The sequence below is a fragment of the Ictidomys tridecemlineatus genome, chromosome 9 (assembly GCF_052094955.1).
Source record: "Ictidomys tridecemlineatus isolate mIctTri1 chromosome 9, mIctTri1.hap1, whole genome shotgun sequence".
In the NCBI taxonomy this organism is placed as follows: domain Eukaryota; kingdom Metazoa; phylum Chordata; class Mammalia; order Rodentia; family Sciuridae; genus Ictidomys; species Ictidomys tridecemlineatus.
In genome coordinates this window covers 143,076,444-143,100,293 of record NC_135485.1, presented here as the reverse complement: position 1 = coordinate 143,100,293, position 23,850 = coordinate 143,076,444, and positions in this window count along the sequence as shown.

The following is a 23,850-nucleotide window of genomic DNA, read 5'->3' as shown; positions in this document are numbered from 1 at the left end:
GAATTGGAACAATATGGTAGTGTGAATTCTTCAATCAATGGGAGTAGAAATAACTCCCTTTTCAATTTGAAAAATTAGGGTAAAGCTAGAGCTACTCTGTAACAAGTGCTCTTCTCTTCTACAGGATGACATTGGAAGACAGTATGCAAACATTGTTCCCATTCGGTGCTATAAATTCCCCAAGGTTACTCAGAAGGACAGGAGAAAGGAGAGGCAGGGTGGGGGGAGTGGGTAATCTTTCAATAGATTTGAAATACATGGTGAGGATTTGCAAGTTAATATTTGGAAGTGAAATACAATGTACAGGAGAGTATACATACAAATTAATTATTGGAATTTTTTGGCATTTTTCTTGAACCAATTTTGATCAACAGTATATATACAAAAAACTTTAGTTGCATTATATTTGCATAATTTTTAAATTAAAATGTATATTATCTAGCTTATATATAATTCTCTGATGAAACATATATCCAAAAGACTTCAAATATTCAAAATGTAAACATTCAAAATATAAACAACCTGCAAAAGAATAACTGGCATTACTGAGAAGTAAGTCGTAGAATCTAGAAAACCAACGTAAAGGAGAAAACACAGTGTGACGAGGCCCTGAGCACCGTGTAACGCTTCTACTTTGAGAATACATTTGAACAATTACATTCTAACATTACAGTTTAAAGAAAAGTATTCACTTTACTTTGTATTTCTGCCGTGTATTTTTTTACACAGAACAAAAAAAAATAAAGATCTTTTGGTCTCACAAATACTTTTTGAAAGGAGGTAGGAAAACAAGTTATTTTAAAAATATAACATTTTTGACAAGTCTGTGAATTAATTTAGAGGGCAAAGACTCCATCTTCGTGCCCTTTACTTTATGTCTTCGTCTCTGAACTTTCCTTAGCTTTACGCGGTTAAGATCTGGCTTTTCTTACAAGTAGCGGGAGAGAATTAGGTTTTGTCATGGTTCCCAAAACTGAGAAAAGTACTATCCAGACCTTCTTAGCCTGAACAAAGGGCACATAGGTAGGTACATGAGCATGAACAGGTTTCTGTTCTGGAGGGTCTGCAAGGGGGCTGCCGTCAGTGACACAGCCTTGTCTAGTCTGTCACCGTGGGTAACGATGCAGGAAAAACAATGCACTACTCACACTACCCGGGATGGATCCAGAGCCAGGGCTGAGACTCACAAGACACACAGTGCCTTGCTCACAGAGCTGCAGAGCTACAGCAGCCATCTACCCACGACCAAGGAAGCACAGGATGGAAATATTTAAGGTGCCAGTGCTCTCTCACTGTGGGTACCCTAGGATCCTGCTGATGAACAAAGAGGAGAAAGCCTGTCCCCAGCCTGGAGAATTCAGGCTTCATCACCAAGCAGCTGGCATCGAAACAGAAGCTTCCTCTGGCAACGATATTCAACATCCCCATGTGCGATGGGGACCGAGTCCTGCGCACCTCCCCAGAGTGGAACCTGGGTCCAAGCACACAAACACTTCTGAACAAAGACCTCGTGCTGTCACCCACAGTCGCACACTCATGCTGTGAGGAAGACCAAGGAAAAAGGATGTCAATGTCCCAATTCCAGCCGAGTTCCCAAACCCTGTCTAGAAGCTTACTGGGCTCCAGTGTAAGAATGCACTGTCCACAAGGGTGGCAGAGTTTGCACACCCCTACACACAGTAAACCAGCACGACGGGAAGCGCCTCCCCCTGCACTGCCCGGTGACTTGAAGGAATGGACTGTCATTCTGGATTTTGTTGGTTTGTTTTGTGTTGTGTTTGTTTTTTGAGAAAGAGTGGTTGTGGGGAAACCCACTTTCCTCTAGAAAACTCCCTCACTCATTGTGATGAGTGACTGAGTGAGTCCATTTAACTGGGCTAAATGATGCCCAGGTAGAGCTGATAAGATTATTCCCGGGTTTGTCCGACGGATGACTGTGGAACAGAGTGGCATTTGAATCAGTAGAAAATAAAGAAGATCCACCCTCACCCAAGTGGGCGGGCCCAAACACAGCAGAACCAGGGAGAAAGAGCAAATCCTCCCCTCGAGGTGGGCATCACCAGCAGCCCCCTCACACCCTCACCCAGCTCTCAGGCCTACGGACCCACTCAGACCGGAAACTACACCTCAGCTGCCCTGGTGCTGAGGCCTCCCACCTACACAAAACCACCAGAGCTTTCTTGGTTCTTCACCTTGCAGACAGCAGCTGATGGCTTCTTGGCCTTCATGATCATGTGAACTGACTCCCACACATGTCTATCCATCTATCTATCGCCATAGATACGTATATTACACACACACACACACACACACACACACACACACACACACACATGTATAGATATCCTGCTCTGGAAAAAATGAGTAAGACATTAGTTACCTAATCCCTTTCTTCACTTTCTCTCCCTCAATACACAATGATTTCAAGAGCTGATAATCTAACAAAAAAAGAGCATTAGATACATAAATAAATACTACCATAAAATTGCTAAGTTTTGAATATAAGTCCTGCCTAGGGTTCTATTCTTTAGGAATTAGGAAATTCTGGTGGGAGAGGTCATTTGAGCCAAATCATAAAGCCAGAAGACAGACAACCAAGGATTGGAAGACAGTTTGCTACTTGGGCCAGGGAGAAGGAAATTTCCAAAATCTCTATTTTTTGTTGTCTATGAAGGTCAGATAGACTAGATATCCTGTAATAATGTGAAACTGAAATTTAATGTTGAGCGAGATTTCTAAACATTCATAACACAAGAGACTCAAAAGCAAAATTTAATTCCAATATCTACCAGAGAGTGCCATAGAGTGAGAATGAGGTGCATGACTTCACTTTTCTCCACTGTATTACTTTTTTGGAAACACACTTCATAAACAAAGTATCAAGTTTCCAACCAGAAAATTATGTCTTTTATCTACTCCATTATTGAGCTGTTAATCTCAAATCTTATAAACTTCAGCTTTAAACTCAGCCTGTCAACTTTTCGATCACATTTGTTGATTAGCTAATAATTTATGGTAGACTCAGTGCAAAACCAGTACTATGACTTTGAATACAGGACCAATGTTTCAAAGTACAAGTAAAATCAGCAACTTGTCTCCAGTTGGCTTGAGAAGAACAGAAATCAAGAGATACTATAAAATCTTTCCCAGCCTTTATTTATTGCTGTTCTACACCAAAAATATCACATCTATAAACATATATAAAAATGAAGGACAAACTGTTATATTTTGTTGACATTATTTTTAGATAGAGCTGGCAGAAATATATTGCAACAAGTTTAATTGGATCTTATTAAAGTAAAACTATCTTTGAAATCAAAGAAAGTTTTACAGAAACTTCTCTCTCGATTCTGAAGAATGGAGATTTAGAACAGGGCAGTCTTCCATCCACCATGCCCTCATTCACTCAGCATCTGACCCCTTTTATCAACTCCCTGTTATTTTCTCCTTGAACCTTAGCTATTCACACCCGAGTGTCTATTTATTCTAAAGACTGTTAAATTACAAAATTCGTTTCCCAGCAATCTCAGTGCAGTATTCGTGGGAGTTAAGATCTTCACTCCTAAAGTGGCAGGAAGCTAGTAGATAACTAGATGAGTTCTAGGATGAATATCGCGTCACGCTAGAAGGTGCCAAGCTCCATAAGAAACCTCAGAGAACATGTTTTTGATGCTTAAAAAGAAGTCAAAGAACCTCCCACAAAGAGACCAAAGGAAAAAACCCAACAATAGTCATACCTGAAAGTCGACCAGACTACAGGACCTTAATCTAGAGGGATTCATACATTTGGTAAAAATAACATGACATATATTTTGCAGTTTAAAGGAGTGAATTCTACATTATGAACTCAATAAAATTAATGGCATAGGTCTTACTCATTCTAATGAAGTCATGTTTTGAAGATTCATTAATCATTCTGGTGACATGAACCCATTTTATAAAACTTTCCTAAATTCCAATACTCTTTTCCAGTTACTAAATAGAACTTTATTGAAAAAACAGTCAAGGCCTTCTAAAAGGTGAGAAATATGTTCCTTTATAAACCAGGGATAGGAGTCACAATGATATATAAACCAGATAAGTCATAAATATGCCATAATATGAATGTGTTACTTTTAAAAATCTCTAAAGTATACCACATATAGAATATTTAAAGATAATATGAGAAATTGAGTTAAGATACTGTTTTATGCTTATACATCCCCTATTTTTTATTCTCTTTTTTTTTTCCCGAACTAAGTTTCAAATGCCTCTCAGAGCTGAACACTGTCCAGAGAGACGGCCATGACCTCCCCCATGGTAGATGCAGGGCAAGTCAGGACTGTCAGGAGCTTGGTCAGAATCCTGCAGGAGGAGAGTGCTCATGTGTCCCGGGGACACCACTCAGAACATTGAAAACAGATAGAGCTCTGTGATTTTATGTCTAGTTTGACATATTATGAATCCTGATATTCAGAAATAGCTTAAATAAATAGATTAAATTTAAGCCACTTGATTGTTTTGGCACCATAACCCTTATTTCTAGTTTGACTCAATCTTTACCTGCTCACAATGCTGTTCTGCCTTGGAGGACATAAAGGCAAATGGCTAATGCTGAGTAGAGTATTCGTGGGAGTGAAGATCTTCACTCCTAAACTGGCAGGAAGCTTTATATTTTAGAGTAGCTGGTTACTATATTTTCACTACAACTGAAAATCAGCTGAAAGGAAAAGCGAAAGCTGTTTAGGGACATGCTTACAAATGGTCACTTCATAATACTATTAATTTCTAATGTCTGAAGTGATATTTGCGTTGATGGCAGAGATTTGGTTTTTCATATTTTAAATCAGCAGAGAGACCCTACCTTTTTAAGCAACATATTCTTATAAAAATTATAAACCTTGATTTCCCAGATCCCTCAAAAAACAAACCTCAAGCAGGAAAATGTATAAAGACACAGATTCCAAGACTTCAACATTTGGCCTTTTGTATCTGCTACTCAAATAAAGTGAAATATTTTCATTTAAATTACTGAAGAGGATTTTAAGCATTTAGAATAGCAGATGGGTCCGTTGACAAGTTAACGTTTTGGGCTGAGAATAAACTAGAACCCATGAATAGAAGAAGCAGAGTTTCCCTAACAACACAACTTGTCCCCTGTGGTTTGAGCCTAGAAGTCGAGAGACCTAGCTACAGCACAACTGCTGGTACTTTTGCTGCCTTGTGACTCTCTTAAGTCTTCAAATCTGTCCACGCCCCAGTTTCTGCGTCTTGGCGAGCAACGTCTCATGAAGTCTGTTGGTGCGCAGGAGGACACACAATCAAAGGGCTCTCGCCTGGAGTGCCGAGGCAGAGGCCACGCTTTGCACATCTGAGGAGGATGACGGAGCTGCAGGAGCTCAGATGGAGGGGAGGCAGATCCTGTGGAGTGTGTCCTGAGGCAGGGGGACAGAGAGGGCACGAGGACATCTGGAGGAGCCGGCCTGGGGGAGTCAGGGAAACAGCCTGCACGGTCTCCCCTGGCTCCTGCCCAGGGTCTGGTGAGTCTCAGCTATCATCTGTAATCAGGACCATCAAGGGAGGGATTAGAAAGTAAAGATAAAGGAGGGGAGCCCGAGGCTGGAGGAGGCCTGAGGAGTGGGCAGAGAAAGGTGAAAGGGGGAAGAAATGGCGCCTGCACTCCACTGACTTTGTCACTGGCAAGACTGGATGGGACAAGAGAAGAGTGAAAGTAAGAAAGTCCCGGCAGCTCTTGGAGGAGGAGGAGACCACGAGGAGCATCTCCAGGCAGCTGTACTTCAAAGGGAACGCAGGCAGCTGCTCAGCAAGGGCTACAGGATGGGAGCCATTAGTATCCCCAGATGCAGAGAAAACGCAAGATTAATAGCAGCTGATGCATGCGTGAGCGCCTGGCGTTTGCCAAGTTCTGATAGCCTGCTATAATCCAAATATGAGAGAGAGATGTCAGGACTTCAAACTGAAAAAGAAGTTGCTTAATTAGCAAATTGGGAGAAAATGTCTAAGTCATGATGGGAGCATTCAAATGAGCTTATTAATCAGACCTCAGAGTAGAATTTTATTTTCTTTAGGAATAAGAGAGGTGATACAGAAATTGCAACTTGATTAAAGAGAATATAAAACAAAAACTGCCTGAATGGAAGTGAAAGCAAGATTCAGACTTTTACTGGAGAAAAGTAAAAAGGGAGAAAAGACAGACCGTGGCAGGAGGTGAAGGGTGGAGCTTATGGCTGAATACTGTCTGGTGTAGCACCTGCTTCATGTTGGGGACGAGAGAGAGGTCCGATGACTCACCTGATCACATACAAAATCAACGCCAGGAAAAGAATATCTATTGCATAGCTTGTCAGGGCTCCCTTTCTGTTCATACTGGAGCCATAAGCAGACATGGCCCAATTTTCTAGAGAGCCAGAGCTCTTCAGTAGATTGTGCACTGGCCTGGAGCAGGTGTTTAGAAAGAAGAGATTAAGCAGCACACCCTGAAAACCATACACAAAATAGCATTCAAAGGGCAGTTGGCACACAAAGGCCAAGACAAATGGGTCCCTTGAATGCACCAAGATGGGTACCAGTGCCTGGGTACTTTTCCAATTGGTAGTGGATTCACAGACTACGTAGGCAATAGTAAGAAAGGCACCTGGCATGAGTCAGGTAAGGTCCCAGCCCCACAAAGGCACATACCCTGAGATGTCTATATAAGAAATTGTTCTGTTTCCCAGGACGAGCCACAGTTGTGATTAGGAGAACTGGGCAGCCATCAGGAGACAGCCCCAGAGCTTCACGTTCAGCCTAACAGAGCTGAGCAAAAACCATTTCCCTTCCTGCTTTTAAAGGCAGAATTGCCCTCTCATGACAGAAGTGGGACCATGGGACTTGGTTCCCAAATGATAGTGGTTGCCATCAAGTTACACTGACTGTGAAAGGAGTGGGGTCTTGGAGGCAGAGTGGTCCTGACAGACTGGATAGCAGTATCTTTGGTGAGCACCCTCGTAAATGAGTATTTTGGAAATATGGAGCCATGTAGCTCATTTTTGAGAACAGAAAAATAAAGTTACTATCAATGCAAAGTACTCTGTGATATAATTTCATTTGGTTTTGAGGTAAACTGGCTCTTAACAGAGATAACCAAGTCAAGCTTAAAACTAACTGACCAGCACAGAAGACTAGTGAAAGGAAGTAGAATCAGAAAAGATTTTTAAGCAAAAGAATGGAACTCACTCTTTTTTCCATAATTTTCATTGGTGCATTCTATTTTTACCTAATAGTGGGATTTGTTGGTACCTCTTTGGAATAGGCACACAATATAACTATACAATTTGGCCAGTTTCACTCCCTAGTATTAGGCTCCTCCCTCTCCTCCTCCCTCAGCTGGTCCTTTTCCTCTATTCTACTGATCTCCCTTCTGTTTTCATGATAACCCCTCCACAAAAGGAAGAATTTCTGTAAATAATTTGGTGAAAGAGTCAAATCCATTGAACATAAGAGACAAAGCTGCAGCTTCACCTTCCAATGACCAATTCCAGAAACTTATAGACCACAGAAAAACTCATGTACCAACTAGAGCTAGTAACTAACATTTCTTGAGTGGTTATTTTGTAGTAATAAAATAGAGAATTTACATGCATTTTTTTCAGTAAGTTTTTCCAGTATAACTTCTCAGTGACTCCTGTGATCAGCCCAAGAAGCTGGTGTCCTTCACTGTGGAGAACAAATGATCATCCCAGACTCAGGGAACACTAGTAAAGAAACCCAGAGGGAACCGAGAGGCCTCAGGCCTGGCTACAGCCCCCTACCTAAAAGATCAACCAGGAAACCAACTTCAGTGGCATCCCCCGCACCAACCCTCAGGGTGAAATGGCTTCTCTGAACCTCACACAGACTTCTTCTATGGCAGGCCCTGTCCAGAGCCAGGCAGGGTGGGAACTCAATTGCAATGCAGCTGCTGTAGAGCCACGGCCCTTCATTACTGTCACCAGGACAACTGCTGCAGCTACCTGGCTCCCTGCCCCCATCCGCCCCGCCCCCCCACATTCTCCACACTATCTCCAGCCTTTTCTCCCAAGACTCACAGAAACATTTCCAGGTCTGATCTGGGTTTGGTGATCCCGAGGGATGTCAGAGACAGGACTGAGAAACTGCTGAACACTGAGACAGTTCGACTTTCCAGCAAGAATTATTTATTTTATTTTTTGATTCACTAATCTCTCTACTATATGTGGAACAGGCTTTTTTATGCATCAATGTGTGGAGGACAATGATATATGAATGGACTTTTGTATTTTCATTGTATTCTATGACTTTAATTTTTTTCTCTTTGTATTCTTCCTCTCTCTTGTCTATTTTCTTTCCAACATTTCTCCCACCCACAGCCAATCTCTGTCAGCTCCTCTTCCACTCTTCCTGTGAATTTTTACTTCTAGCTTCTCTCTTCCTCCTTCATGAATATCACATACTACATACCCCTGTCCTCTCATCCACCATTTGAAATTGTAAATCATTTTAACAAATATTTTATTTGTACTATAAATAGTTATTGAACTCATCATTTTGGTTCAATGTGAGAAAGCAGTAGACACCTTAGTGGGAGCTATTAGGTTTAAGACTATATATTGTGTGCACTGGATGTTGTTGATATTGGTCTCACTATTAAAGACTAAGTGTTAGAAACCTTCAGGGACACTATAGGTCTACAAGGTAGAATTTATGCTGCCTTAAATCCATACTTCTAGATGGGAAAACACACTAAAAACATGAAAAAAAACAAGGGAATAAAGTGCCCAAACAAACCAAGATGCTTCAACAACAGAAGCCACTGATAACACAATAGGAGAAATGTCCTAGAAGGAGTTCAGAATGTATATAGTTAAATTGATGTGTGAAGTAAAGGATAGTACAAGAAATTAAATCAAAGAAAAAACACAAGAAGTGAGAGACCACTTCAATACAGTTAGAGATTGTGAAAAAATAAAGCAAACAAACAGAAATTCTCCAAATCAAGGAATCAGTAAACCAAATTATAAATTCAATATAAAGCATCATCAACAGACTGTACAACTTTTAAGACAGAACCACAGACAATGAAGACAAAATATATAATCTTGAAAGTAGAGTTGGCCATGCAGAGAAGATGGTAAGACACCATGAACAGAACATTCAAGAATTATGGGATAACATGAAAAGACCAAATTTAAGAGTTACCGAAATAGATGAACGAACAGAGACACAGATGAAAGGAATACACAATCTTTTCAATGATATAATGGCAGAAAATTCCATAAATCTATAGAATGGAAAATCAAATGCGAGAGGCTTATAGAACCCCAAATGTACAAAATTATGGCAGACCCATACTAAGACACATAATAATGAGAATGACTAATGCAGAAAGAAAAGATAAAATCTAAAGGCTGCTGGAGAAAAAGATAAAAATTTGTATACGGGGAAACCAAATGATTTCTCAACCCATACCCTCAAAGCCAGGAGATCCTGGCATGATATACTTCAAGTTCTGATGCCATCCATGAATTTTATATCCAGCAAAATTGTTTCAGATTTGAATATGAAATTAAAACCACTCATGATAAACAAAAATTAAAAGAATTCACAACTAGAAAGCCTACACTACAGAGCATTCTCAAAAACTATTCCATGAGAATGTAGTGAAAACCAGCAAAGGGAGGATCTACACTAAAGGGAAATTCAACCAAATGAGAAACTAAGACAAATCAAAAAACAGAAATAAATCAAAATGACAGAGAATACAAATCATATCTCAATAGTAACCTTGAATGTTAATGGCCTAAACTCATCAATCAAAATACATAGACAGATTGGATTAAAAAGCAAGACCCAACCATATGCTGACTTCAAGAGACTCACCTCATGGGCAAAGACATGCACAGGTTGAGGTAAAAGGAGGGGAAAACTTATCACTCATAGGAATGCGTAAACAAGCAGGGGTTTCCATTCTCATCTTAGATAAAGTAGACTTCAAACCAAAGTTAATCAGAAGAGACAAAGAAAGACATTTCATACTTCTTAAGGGAAGTATATATAAGCAGGACATTACATTTATAAATATTTATGCCCCAAACAATGGAGCATCTGTGTACATCAAATAAACCCTTTTCAATTTCAAGAGTCAAATAGACCACAATACAATAATACTGGGTGACTATAATACACTTCTGTCACTATTGAAAAGAAGTAAACAAAATCTAAATAAAGAAACCATAAAACTAAATAATATAATCAACAATTTAGATTTGACAGATATATGTAGAATATTTCATACATCAAAGAACAAATGTATTTCCTTCTCAGCAGTACATGGCTCCTTCTCTAACAGACCATATCTTATGCCAAAAAGCAACTCTTAGTAAATATAAAAAACCAGAGATAATATCCTGCATTCTACCAGACCACAATGAAATGAAATTAGAAAGCAACAATAAAATAAAAAAATACAAGCTACTGTAACAAATAGAGACTAAATAATATGCTATTGAATAATGAATGGAGAAGAGAAGAAATCAAGGATGAAATGAAAAAAATTAGAGGTAAATGAGAACACTGATAGAAAATATCAAAATCTCTGGGACACTATGAAGGCAGTACTAAGAGAAAAGTTTATTGCATTGAGTGCATTTATTAAAAGAATAAAAAGTCAACAAATAAATGACCTCACATTACATCTTAAAGCTCTAGCAAAAGAGGAACAAATCAATAGCAAAAGCAGAAGACAGGAAATAATTAATATCAGAGCTGAAATTAATGAAATTGAAACAAAATAAACAATTAAAAAATTGACAAAACAAAAAGTTCCTTCTTTGAAAAAATAGAGAGATAAACCCCTGGCCATGCTAACGAAGAGAAAAAGAGAGAAAACTAAAATTACTAAAATACAAGATGAAGGAGATATAACAATGGACACTTCTGAAATAGAAGATGATTAGAAAATTAGATAATTTTGAAAATGTATACTTCAATCAAGTAGAAAATATCAAAGACATCAATAAATTTCTGGAGATATATGATCTACCCAAACTGAATGAGGAAGTCATACACGATATAAACAGATCCATTTCAAGTAATGAAATAGAAAACACCATCAAAAGACTACCAACCAAGAAAAGCCCATGACCAGATGGATTTTCAGCCAAGCTCTACAAGACTTTCAAAGAAGAATTAACACCAATACTCCTCAAAGTATTCCATGAAATCCAATAGGAGGTAACCTTTCCAAACTCATCCTATGAGACTAATATCACCCTGATACCAAAACCAGAAAAAGACACATCAAAGAAAGAAAACTTCAGGCCAATATCCCTGATGAACATAGATGCAAAAATTCTCAATAAAATTCTGGAAAATTGCATACTAAAACATATTAAAAAGATAGTGTACCATGATCAAGTGGGATTCATCCCAGGGATGCGAGTTGGTTCAATATATGGAAATCAATAAATATAACTCATCATGTAGGGATAGGAAAGATAGTAGAAGGAAACAGAAGTAAAATCAAGAATCAAGGAATGGGATGTATTCAAATTAAAAAGTTTCTTCTCAGCAATAGAAAGAATCAAAAATATGAGGAGAGAGCCTACAGTTTGGGAGCAAATCTTTACCACATGCACCTCTGATAAAGCATTAATCTCTAGGGTACATAAAGAACTCTAAAAACTAACACCAAAGAAACCAAATAACCCAGTCAATAAATGGGCTAAGGACCTGAACAGACACTTCACAAAATAAATTCAATTGATCAACAAATATAGGAAAACATGTTCAACATTTCTAGCAATTAGAGAAAATCAAATCAAAACTACACTAAGATTTCATCTCCCTCCTGTTAGAATGGCAATCATCAAGAATAGAGGAAACAATAAATGTTGGCTATGATGTGGGGGAAAAGGTACACTCATATATTGCTGGTGGGACTGCAAATTGGTGTAAACACTATGGAAAGCAGTATGGAGATTCCTCAGAAAACTGGGAATGGAACTACCATTTGACCCAGCTATCCCAATCCTTGGTTTATACCCAAAGGACATAAAATCAGTACAGTAATGCAGCCACGTCAATATTTATAGCAGCTCGATTCAGAATAGCTAAACTATAGAACCAACCTAGGTGTCCCACAATAGATGAATGGATAAAGAAAATGTGGTATATATGCTCAATGGAATACTACCCAGCTTTAAAGAAAAGTGAAATTATGGCATCCACCAGTAAATGGATGGAGTTGGAGAATATCATGCTAATGAAATAAGCCAATCCCACAAAACCAAAAGCTGAATGTTTTCTCTAACATGCAGATGCTAATTTGCTCAATAAAGCAGGGGGCACTAGAGAAGAACAGCATTACCTTAGATTATTAGGTGGAGGGAAGCCATGGGAGGAGAGGGGAGGGGAGGTGGGGATAGGAAAGATAGTAGAATGAAACAGACATGATTACTGTACGTATATGTGACTGCATGACCGGTATGATTCTGCAACATGCACACTCAGAAAAATGAGGAATTATATCCCATCCACGTATGATGTATCAAAGTGCATCAATGTATTCTGCTGTCATGTATAACTAATTAAAACAAATTAAAAAATGATTTAAAAAATGTCAAAAACCATAAAATCAATGAATAAACTTTTAAAAAATGAAAGGAAAAAACGCGACACACATTCTTAGCTTGTAGCCGACAAGCAACAGTGGGCTATCGGGCTTTGGCCTGTGGGCTGCATCTTGAGACCAAGTCTGACAACCAGGTCCTGCCGCTGAGCCCCGCAAGCTGCTGACCATCTCCCCTAAGAGCTTCAATTTCCCTCCATCATTAGGTAGCCTCTCAATCAATCCTTTTTTTTTTTTTACTTATTTTTGTTTATTGCTTAAATTAATCAGAGATTTTATGTATAACTCTGCCTAAAAAACCACCAATGTATTCTCATGTTAACAGTGACAAAGATGTAATGATGAAGAAGAGAGATATAAGCCTGTCGTATAAATATAGCCTTCCTCGTTTAGAAGAAAATCATGTCTCAAAATAAAGTGTGTGCAAATAGATTAAAAAGCATGATTCGCTATTTATTTTGCTATATCACAAAACCATTAAGTATACTAAAAGTAGGAGGAGGTGGCCAATAATTTTTACCCCCAAGTTCTCAAGAAATGTTGAATGAATGTGTTTTGGAAGTAGGTTTAGCAAATAAATGAACTAAAAGTCTCCTGAGTGACGCTTTCAAATCATCAGAGAACGCCTTCAGGTAGAACTCACTAAGTTCTTGTTACTTCAGGCAACTCCAAGCTGAAAAATCATTCTGCATAGTAAATTTAAATGTAATCGAGCCTACAGTTTAGTGCACCAGTGAGAGGCCTGCACCATCCCGCCAGGGAGCCGGCCCCTCTCCTGTGGGTTCACACCGATGTGGAGACCAGGATCTGTCATGGCTATACAGTGGGCACAAGAAGTCTCTCTCATAGCATGTGTGCATATCTGTCCATGCATGCATCCGTTTTCTGGGAGAGAGAGTGTTTCTTCACAGTAGCACCCAAAATAATGTTAATGTTTTAACAAATCTAGGTTAACTACTATCAGGTTATAATTATCAAAATGATTTTCAATACTTTAATTTTGTGAAGAGTCTCAATTGGCAACTACATTAGCTAAGCCACAAATGTCAGGGTGCTGTTCAGAACTGACACGTACCAGTGACCTATCTGTTTTTCTAAGCAAGTTCCATGTGGGTGATTTGGTTTCTCACTTGTGCCTACTATCATTAATTTTAAGTCAAAAACAAACAAACAAACAAAAAAAACAACAACAACAACAAAACCAGGCTAAGTTTGTTAGAAACATGAAGGACACGTGAGGATACCAATTCTTTTTAGGTCAGTCCTCTGCCCCTGGGCGCCTAGGATTTTTCCATCTGTGATATTTTTATGCTCATGACTCTTCTATTCTTACACTTTCATATAAACAGATTTAGTCTACTGGAGACGGTGAATCATTGTCTCTGCTGAAGTTTCCCGAAGGCTCCTGATTTGGTTCATCCTTTCTGCACGGCTCTGGGATGTCTGAATCCGAGCAACACTGATGCCTTCACTGTGATTATGAATCATATATACGCTGCTCAGGAAAATAGGCTGTGACTCCCCCGTGGATCTTCTCTGGAATTAAACGGCTGTCATCTCATCTTGTTCAGCTTGTTCATCAAATTAGGAAAATATTCGAGTGAGAAAATTAAATCCTTATTTATCTTCATACTTTCAAAAATGCCCTAGGCAAAGTTAAATGATTCGAAATTTTTCTTGAAAATATGCACATGGAAATTTTCATCCGAAATTTTCTGTTGCTGTTGACAAATTTCAAAATTAGACCTTGTGTATTTATTGAGACGAGTTTTGATTGTATTCACATTAAATCTCATTAAAGGGATTAAAATAAGAACGAGCACAGCTGTGCTTGGCAACGCGACCCTGTGAACAAGGGACCCGCATGTGTGAATCCTGTGCACACTTGCATGGTTTCCAGGACTCCTCTCACCTCATCAGCGAGTCCAAGGTCACTGGCCTCCAGTCTGCCACATGCGCAGATCCTCTGATCGATCATTATTTTTTTCCACTTCTTCTTTCATCAAAGAAATACACAGTGCGTCCAGGAGTGTGGTGGTTTTCCACCCAGGCTGTTGTCGTTCATAACTTAGTCCATTCTACTCGAGACGTATTCAGGATGGACAGTCTCGTGTTAGTTAACATGATTTTGTGGTGCACTAGTCAAACTACTGGCACATTCAGTCAAGTATTTGACAAATCTGTTGAGTGACTGTCCTAAATATAGGCCTGGAATAACCTCTCTAGTTGCATATATTCTACTTTATGACTATATAATAAATAGATATATTATATTATATTCTGATATAAACCTATATGATACAAAGTTTGAGAGGATGGGCCCAAGAGCCAGACTTTCAAGGGGTAAATCCTGATTCCACCAATTCTTTAGTGTATGAAATTGAGAAAGTTACTTCTTTGTGTAGAGCCTCAGCTTCCCCCTCAGTGAAATAGTATAATAATAGTACCCACCATATAGTATGATGATGAGATTAGATTCTACATGGGAAGCACTTAGCATTTGGTAGATCATTGACACTCAGTAAGCATTTAGCTATTATCATTCTTCCTAACTTAGCTTGTCCTCCTAGATCGTCCAACTCTTATAAATACCTCAAGGAAAGTATATATATAAATAAATATGAACTTCATATATATTATATATAGTATAAATATTCTCTGTGTACATTATAAATATCAATTTCATACATATGAACATATATACTCTCTATGTATATTATATACACACACCTATACATACATAGAGACTATATAGAAATAAATATGTACGGAATCCTTCCTTCTACCCAGAAGTCACCAAGCTGTTGAGTCTTAGACTAAATATCTACCAAAGCCTCCCACTTGTCTTTATGAGGACTGACCTTTGGCCTCAGGAGGCTCCCACAGGAGCACCCCGAGTTTCCCTACTGAGCTCCACATGTCCGAGCCCTTCTCCCCGCACCTAGTTCTTCAAGACGGCTGCGGCCATCTTTCTAAAACGCTGCCTGCTCCTCCTCAGATCCCAAGCTCCCGATGGCTTTCTATCACTCTTGGAAAAACTATCAAACCTTGAGCAAAACCCACTGTATCAGTGGGCCATTTGCTGATCTAGAATCACGGCACCTGCAGTCCTGCCAACTAGCCTTTCTTTCCCATTCTGCCAGTCCACAGTGGTCTCTCCAGCCCCCTCCTTCTGCTGACGACACTGTGGTCCTCCAGTCTTTCTGCTGAACCCTCTTTTAAACCCCCACCTCTTACTCACCTTTCTACATCTTTCAGCAGGCCTCCCTGCCCATGTCGGGTAACTCTGAAGCACTCTCTATTTTCTCTTTTGGATTACTCACTACTCCTAATTGTAATTTTAGTTTTAAAAAAATCCTCCCACCTCGGCCACTGTAAGCTGTGAGAGGCTTGCAGATTTATTTCTGTGCCTGGTAGAGGGATGAAGAACAGGGCTCATGATGGCCTGAGCATCCCGCCAGCCTCCCAGGTCTCCACAGATGGGCAGTAAGTACGACCTTAAAAAGTCAGGCAAATGTAAAGGAGACTCCTGGGCAAATACAAAGACCAATGTGTTTCTCAAGAAAAGAAAGCAAACCCAAGCAGGCCCGCTGAGGAAATCAACAGAACGGCACCTAGAACATGCCTCCCGGGGCTGCAGGTATGCTCAGGGTGAGTCTGTCCATGCGCTCAGAGGGAACCCACGCCTCAGAAGTGGCTGACTGATCCAGTCCCATCCTTTTCTTAGAAGAGCAATCCAAGCAGTACTTATTCCCAAGCAAAACAGTAAATATTTATTCTATAATTTCCTTTTTAATGTGGGAGAAATGTTGGCTTTCAAAATGGACATTGTTTCCCCAGATTTATACATCGGGCCATTTATATGAGGCTATCAGCCCATCCTCTCACCCAAAACAGAACCCGACAGCGGACTTGATTCTGCTAAGAACATAGGGATTCTCATTAATCACTCTTCCTACTTAAGCATCCCATCATCAGTCAGCAAAATCTTAGAATCACCTTAAAAAAATTTATTTCGCTCTTAAACCTTCAATATAAATGAACAACTAAGATTTTCAAATGTGGGAATAGTTAAAAAAAAGAAAGCCATACATAAACAATCAATCTCAGGAAGGTCAATATAATTCAAGGAACACAAGAGAATATTTTAAAAACTGTAATTGATATTTTTTAGCTCTTTCTTTGTTTTATATATATATATAAGTATTTATATATATTTTTGTATATTTGTTCTAATTAGTCATACATGACAGTAGAACGCTTTTTTACACATCTTACATAAATGGAGGATAACTTCTCAATCGTCTGGTTGTTCATGATGTAGTTACATGGGTCATGTAATTATATACGCACATAGGGTAATAATGTCCAATTCGTTTTACGATCATTCCTACCCCCATGCCCCGCCCCTCCCTTCACTCCCCTCTGTCAAGTTCAAATTACCTCTATTCTTCTCCCACCCTCTTATTATGATTTTCATCTGCATATCAGAGAAAACATTCAGCCTTTGGTTCTTTGGGACTGGCTTATTTCACTTAGCATAGTATTCTCCAGTACCATCCATTTACGGACAAATGCCATAATTTCACTCTTATTTAAGGCTGAGTAATATTGAGTTTATAAAGAAAGATCAGTATGTTATAAAAAGGAACAAAAAAAGAAAAAAATCTCTTGGAAATTAAGATATGTAAGTGCTACAATAATTTTAAGTAATTGTGATAGTCCATTTTCTGTTACTATAATAAAATACCTGAGGCTAGTTAGTTTATATAGAAGTCTGTTTAGTTCATTGTTCTGGAGGTTAAAGGGCGTGCTTTCATCAGCTTGGCTCTGTGGAGGTATCATGACAAACGGCCTCACAGTGGCAGGAGAGCACGCAAGAGCAGAGCTCATCTCACCACACAGGAAGCCAGGGCACTCTTAGGAGCGCACACTGGGCCCCCTGTACTAAAGCTCCCATCCCATACTGAGGACCAAGCCCCATGCTGTGTCCGCTGGGGGAGGCAGTCAACCCACACCAACCCAGAGCAGTGACTTAAGTCACAGATGTCCTAGAGTTTCTCCATCCAGAGATCTCTTGCCACTCACTTGTCTTCTCCCCAGGATGTTATCTGGGGCGTGGAATAGCTGTGGATTTCACCTCGATGACCTTCCAACTCTTCCGCAACAGGAGAGTTTCCATTTTCACAAAATAGCCAGGCTGGTGCTGAGGGCACCAGGTCCTCCAAAGTGAAGGCTTAGATTCACCGCCATGGCAAACACCTGACGTTCTTTGCCAGGACTGTGGTGGTACAGGAAGGAAACACGGGATGTGCATACGTGGCCCTGAACAGAATCTCAGCACGGATGGGCTCGTTGGGGAAGGAAGCACTGAAGAGCCATGGGAAGCCCTTCTGCAAACGACAGTGGGGAAGCTCTGAAACCTGCTGGCAGGTCCACCGCAGGGAAAGGGCTGACGGATCAGCTTCTGGGTGAATCAGTCATCCGTGGCAGGGCTGCTGTTCCTGTGAATAGGAGGCCCACATCCAGTTTGTCTCCACCCCTTTTCTTTCTCCAACCACATTTTCTGTTACTTTTCCCTACATCTACATGCAAGAAGACCATATTCCACTGGTCAACAGCAAACCCTCTTCTTATTAAGTGAAAGAGAAACTGAGTCCCAAAGTAATCCAGGGGTAGATTGGTGGTTGCCAGTAGACAGGGGAGGGGGCAATCAGGAATTGTTTAATGGGTACGGAGTGTCTGTTTGCAAATCTGAAGACATCCTGGTGATTGTTGCACTTAATGCCACTAAACTACACACTTAAGTAGTTAAAATCATGACTTTTTAATAGTATTTACAATAAATTTTTTTTAAGTATAGGATAGGTGAGGAGAATTTTGAAACTGTGATGGAACACATGTCTACCATTTTCTCCCAACGTTTATCAATGCTAAAGCAAAGTCTTTTGGGAAAAATATCCGCTATTTTTTACTGAGCTATTTCCCCACTTCCATGCAAAGGCTGGGTAAAGAGGAGAGGAAATATGTATGTATGTGGAATAAATTCTGCTTCCAAAAAACATAAATAAATAACAGCCAGTAAGAGACAAAGAGATATGAAGTAGAATCTTTGACTAGTTCTCAGAGTGATCAATTTATAAAACTTTAAGACCTTTTTTCCAGCTTATTATAGCACTCGGTCCTGCTTATATGACAATATGTATACAACCTGGAGGTGAAGAAAAGGTGGCAAGAGAGAAAAAAATAATAGGAGAGTAGGAAACATATATCTGAGGAGTTGATATCCAAAACATTTGAGGAAGTCAAATAACAAATGATTTAACAAGTCAGCAAATTCCCTAGAGTAAGAAAACAAATAACTCAATTTAAAAATGAGTAAAAATATCTGAACATACATTTCCAAAAAGAAGAAATGCAAGTGGCCAATAGGTCTGTGAAAGATGCTCAGCATCACTAATATTCAGGGAAACACAAATTAAAGCCAAAAGGAGAAATCGCCTCACAGTTGGTAGGTGGATGGTATCAAAGACAACAGATGTCAAGTGCTGGGAGGGCAGGCCACAAAGGGACCCTTCACATTGTCGGTCAGTCAGAGCAATCCTGTGGGAAAGAGTTCCAGAGTGTCTCCAAAATAAAAAGTAAAACCCAGCAACCCACTTCTGGGCACCTATCCCAAGGAAACGGAATCCCTATGCAGAGGACCTCGGCCCTTCCACATTCACTGAAGTGGGAGCACAACAGCCAAGATATTAAATCCACCTACATGACCACCAAGAGATGATGGGTAAAGGAAACGTGGACTGTGCTCACAATGGAGGGCGCTACTGAGCCTTTAAACAGAAGGACATCCTGGAAGAACGGGAGGACATTATGATTTGTGAACAGAAAGACAAATATTCTGTGGTCTCACCTATATACATGATCTTCAAACAGTCGAGTTTATACTATAATAGGGATCACCAGGGACTAGGGGAGGGGGGAAATGGGGAGATGCTGGCATAGGATGGACAATTTTAGTTCAAGAGAAGGAATAAGTTCAGGAGATTTAACAGAAGACAGTGCATAGCAGGAGACAGTATCGCAATATGTTATATTCATTAGATTGCTAAAAGTATAGATGTGAAGTGATCCCATCACAAAAAAATAATAATGTTAGGTGAGGTAATTCATATGTTAATCAGCTTGATTTAAATCTGTGCACTACGATAGCAAGATTGTGGAACCAACCTAGATGCCCTTCAATAGATGAATGGTTAAAAAAAATGTGGCATTTATACACAATGGAGTATTACTCTGCATTAAGGAACGACAAAATCATAGAATTTGGAGGGAAATGGATGGCATTAGAGCAGATTATGCTAAGTGAAGCTAGTCAATCGTTAAAAAACAAATACCAAATGACCCCTTTGATATAAGGGGAGTAAACAAGGACAGGGTAAGGACGAAGAGCTTGAGAAGAAGATTTACATTAAACAGGGATGAGAGGTGGGAGGGAAAGGGAGTGAGAATGATACATAAGAGGAAAGGAGGGGTAAGACAAGATAATACAAATGGAAGAAATGATTTACGGTAGAAGGGGTAGAGAGAGAAAAGGGGAGGGGAGGGGAGGGGAGGGGAGGGGAGGGGAGGGGGGATAGTAGAGAATAGGACTGACAGCAGAATACATCAGACACTAGAAAGGCAATATGTCAATCAATGGAAGGGTAACTGATGTGATATAGCAATTTGTATACGGGGTAAAGTTGGGAGTTCATAACCCACTTGAATCAAACTGTGAAAGATGATGTATTAAGAACTGTGTAATGTTTTGAACGACCAACAATAAAAAAAAAAAGAAAATAAATAAATAAATAAATAAATCTGTGCACTATCTAAAATGTGCACAGATTTTTTTAAAAAAACATTGTTATGTGATAAATGTATATAAAGTTTGGTTACAGAACAGACTAAATGCTAAAAACTTTGGTGACATTAAAATACAGACATGGTTTACAGAGATAGAACTGAGGTGGGAAAGGAAGACATAAAGGGAAAGATGTCCTCATCCTACATAGAGGAGGACAGAAATTCCAATTAGAGCCAAGGGAAGGGCTTCTAGTTTATCACTTACACTCACAGTGGCTGACAATAAAAACAATTAGAGCATAATCATTAAAACCATATTCATAGTGTACTAAACCAGAAAAAGACAAACTGTGAAGATGAGGAACAATATTATTCTACTAAAACCTAAACTTCCATAGTATGAAGAAACTAAATACCATCTAAAGTTTAGTAGTAAGGAAGGTCCTGGGAGGCTGGGGGAAAGAATGTCCACAAGGATCTCAGTGCTCTCCAAAGCATCCGCCCCAGCACGGTGCCAGAGTGCGTGATCATTCAACTCACTGCATTTCACATCCTGGCTTATTGCCCCTGCACACTGCGCCAGTCTGCAGGGTGAAGTCCTTCCTCTTCCCTCTCCAAGGCATCACCAGTTAAAGCCAAAAACAAGAAGCAACGGATAGGATTTTATATCATAAGATAGGGCCACAAAGAACTTAAAATTTAATATCATATAATGTCAGCCAAATGTGGACAATTTCTTCTTAGAAATTCTCTAGAACAATTCCTCCTCTGGATTGCCATGCAGCCAAACAGCACTAATCTTTCTGCTGCAAATCAATTTAGCTTATCTTTCTCCAACCATGTGTAGAGAGACTCTCTTTTTGTTGACAAACTCCATATATGTGTAGTTTTATCTTGTAAGACAGTTTTAACCTCCTCACTCCTTTTCCCCTCCCTCTTTTCTTGTCCGTCATCCCCAGTGAAAAGAAACACAAGTGGGTTATGATATTTTATCATGTGGGAAGAGATGGCCTCAAAGATGTAGACATGGATCATCCCATGAGCTAGTCAAAGATTAGATCTCTTCTATCTTTAAATGCAATTATTTGGAAACTGTCCTGACATGAAGAGGCAAGGAACATCATTTATTTGTCACTGATAAGTAACATAATTACTGGCATATTTCAAAGTTCCTTCAATAAGTCTCATCACTAAATAGCATAACGTGAAAAAATATTCAGAATCCAAAAAGTAAAGGGCATAGGTAAAAACTTTGTTTTGTCTTTAAATATAATTACATAGAAATATCTGTCAGATTTATAATATGCCCAAAATGTCAAGAAAAAATAAAATGAACTAATAATGCAAACTAACTCCACCCAAAAAATATCAGGCTTTTGTTAAATATTTGATGTTATACAATTTTCAGACTGATAAAGCACGTGTCCTTTCAGATTTAGAGTAGGTCTAGTCACATTTTTTCTATGAAGATAAAATTTTAAAGCCCAGATTATTTGTAAAGAAAAATGACATTGTTCTCTCAAGTTCTATTGGTTTAGTAGATGGAGGTATCCTAACCTGATAAATCAAATGATAAAAGACCACAAGAAAAACATCTGAGACATAGGAATTTTCTAGGCTATTTTTATTTAGCTAAAATATGTTGGCTAACAAAATTGAATAGATTCCATAAGTCCATTGTATTTCAAAAACCTATAAAGATACGAGGAAAAAATTTATGTATATAGGTTAAAGATGATCCGAATGTTTATAGTAGCCAGACTAATATCTTAACCAAGGGTACTTATGAACTGTTTCAAGATAACCCAAACAGGCAGGCTGAAATCACCCAATGCATTAAAGTCTTTATATCCAGAGTAACAATGGTTACAAAATTTACTTTAAAAAGAAGCACTGATGGTAGTTGAAGTGGACAGCATGGATCAAAATGTTAATTTCATTGTATGTTAGAATATATTGTTCTAAATTACAATGTATATAATGTTTGTTTTGCACTTTGTTGAACTTTTCTCCAATAAAACCTTTCAATGAAAGCTTTCAAAAGCAAAGAGGATAGTAATTAATCAAAATTTTAATTAATTCAATTACATACATTTTATAAAAATTTCCTATCATTGTGTCAAGATTAGAGAGATTTAGTATCTTTCAAGTGAAAACAGCAATACAGAAAGTAGTAAATAGAAAATATAAGGCAAATGACAAAAGAAAGGAGAAATGAAGTATGTAATTTTTCTGATCTGGGGGACATCTGGATGGACTGGACTCCTTTTGGGTTCCCAAGCATGGAATTCTGCTCTCTGATCACAACTGAGACGGGAGAAGCTGAATCAACAATAATAACTGAACAAAACAAAAAGCAGAGGTCTCAGATAAATACTTGGTAGAATTCACCCTTGAACTTAAGGAAGAAATTATAACAACTTTCTACATTATCTCCCAGAAGATAGAAGCAGAGGGGGTTACTTCTAACCCATTCTGCGAGACCATCATTACCTTAATTGTAAAACCATATGAGTATGTTACAAAAAATGAGAAAAAAAACTGCACATCAACATCTCTTATGAACATGGCACAAAAATGCACAACAAAATATTTGCAAATTTTATCCATCACTGAATAAAAAGAATTACACAGAGTGACAAAGTGGACTTCATTCCAGATGTGAAAGGCTAGTTCAGCATTTGAAATCAGATCATGTAATCCCTCACCTCAGCAGGCAAAAGCAGAAAATGATTCTATCAAAAGATGCAGAGAAAGTACTTGAGTTTAACACCTATTCATGATAAAAATAGCCAGCTAGGAAAAGAGGAGGATTGGTGAAACTTGATACAGAACTGGTTCAAAGAGCCTCCAGGTAACATCACACTTAAGTGGGAATGACCCTGAAGTGTCCCCCTGAGCTCATGAACAAAGCAGAACTGTCACCTCTTACCATGCCGTTATGGCAGTTATAGAAGTTAAACTCATGAAATAAGACAGAAACAAGGAAACAAAAGGTATACAGATTGAGAAGGAAGGAATAAAACTGTCTTAGTCTATAGAGGACATGATTATCTATGTAGAAAATTTAAAATAATCACCAAAAAACTTCTAGAACTAATGCAATCATAACAAAGATGCAGGATGCAAGATCAATGTACATAATTCAGTTGCCTTCCTATACAACAGCAATGAAAAACTAAAACTTGAAATTAAGAACATGTTACCATTTATAATAGCACCCAAAAAATTCAATACACAGATGTGTATCTAATAAAATATATGTAAGATCTATCTGAAGAATGGAGAAGCAAAAGATTCAAAAGAGCCAACTCAGTTTCAAAGGAGAAAAATGAATTTGGAAGACTGTCAGTACCTCATATCAAGAATTACTGAAA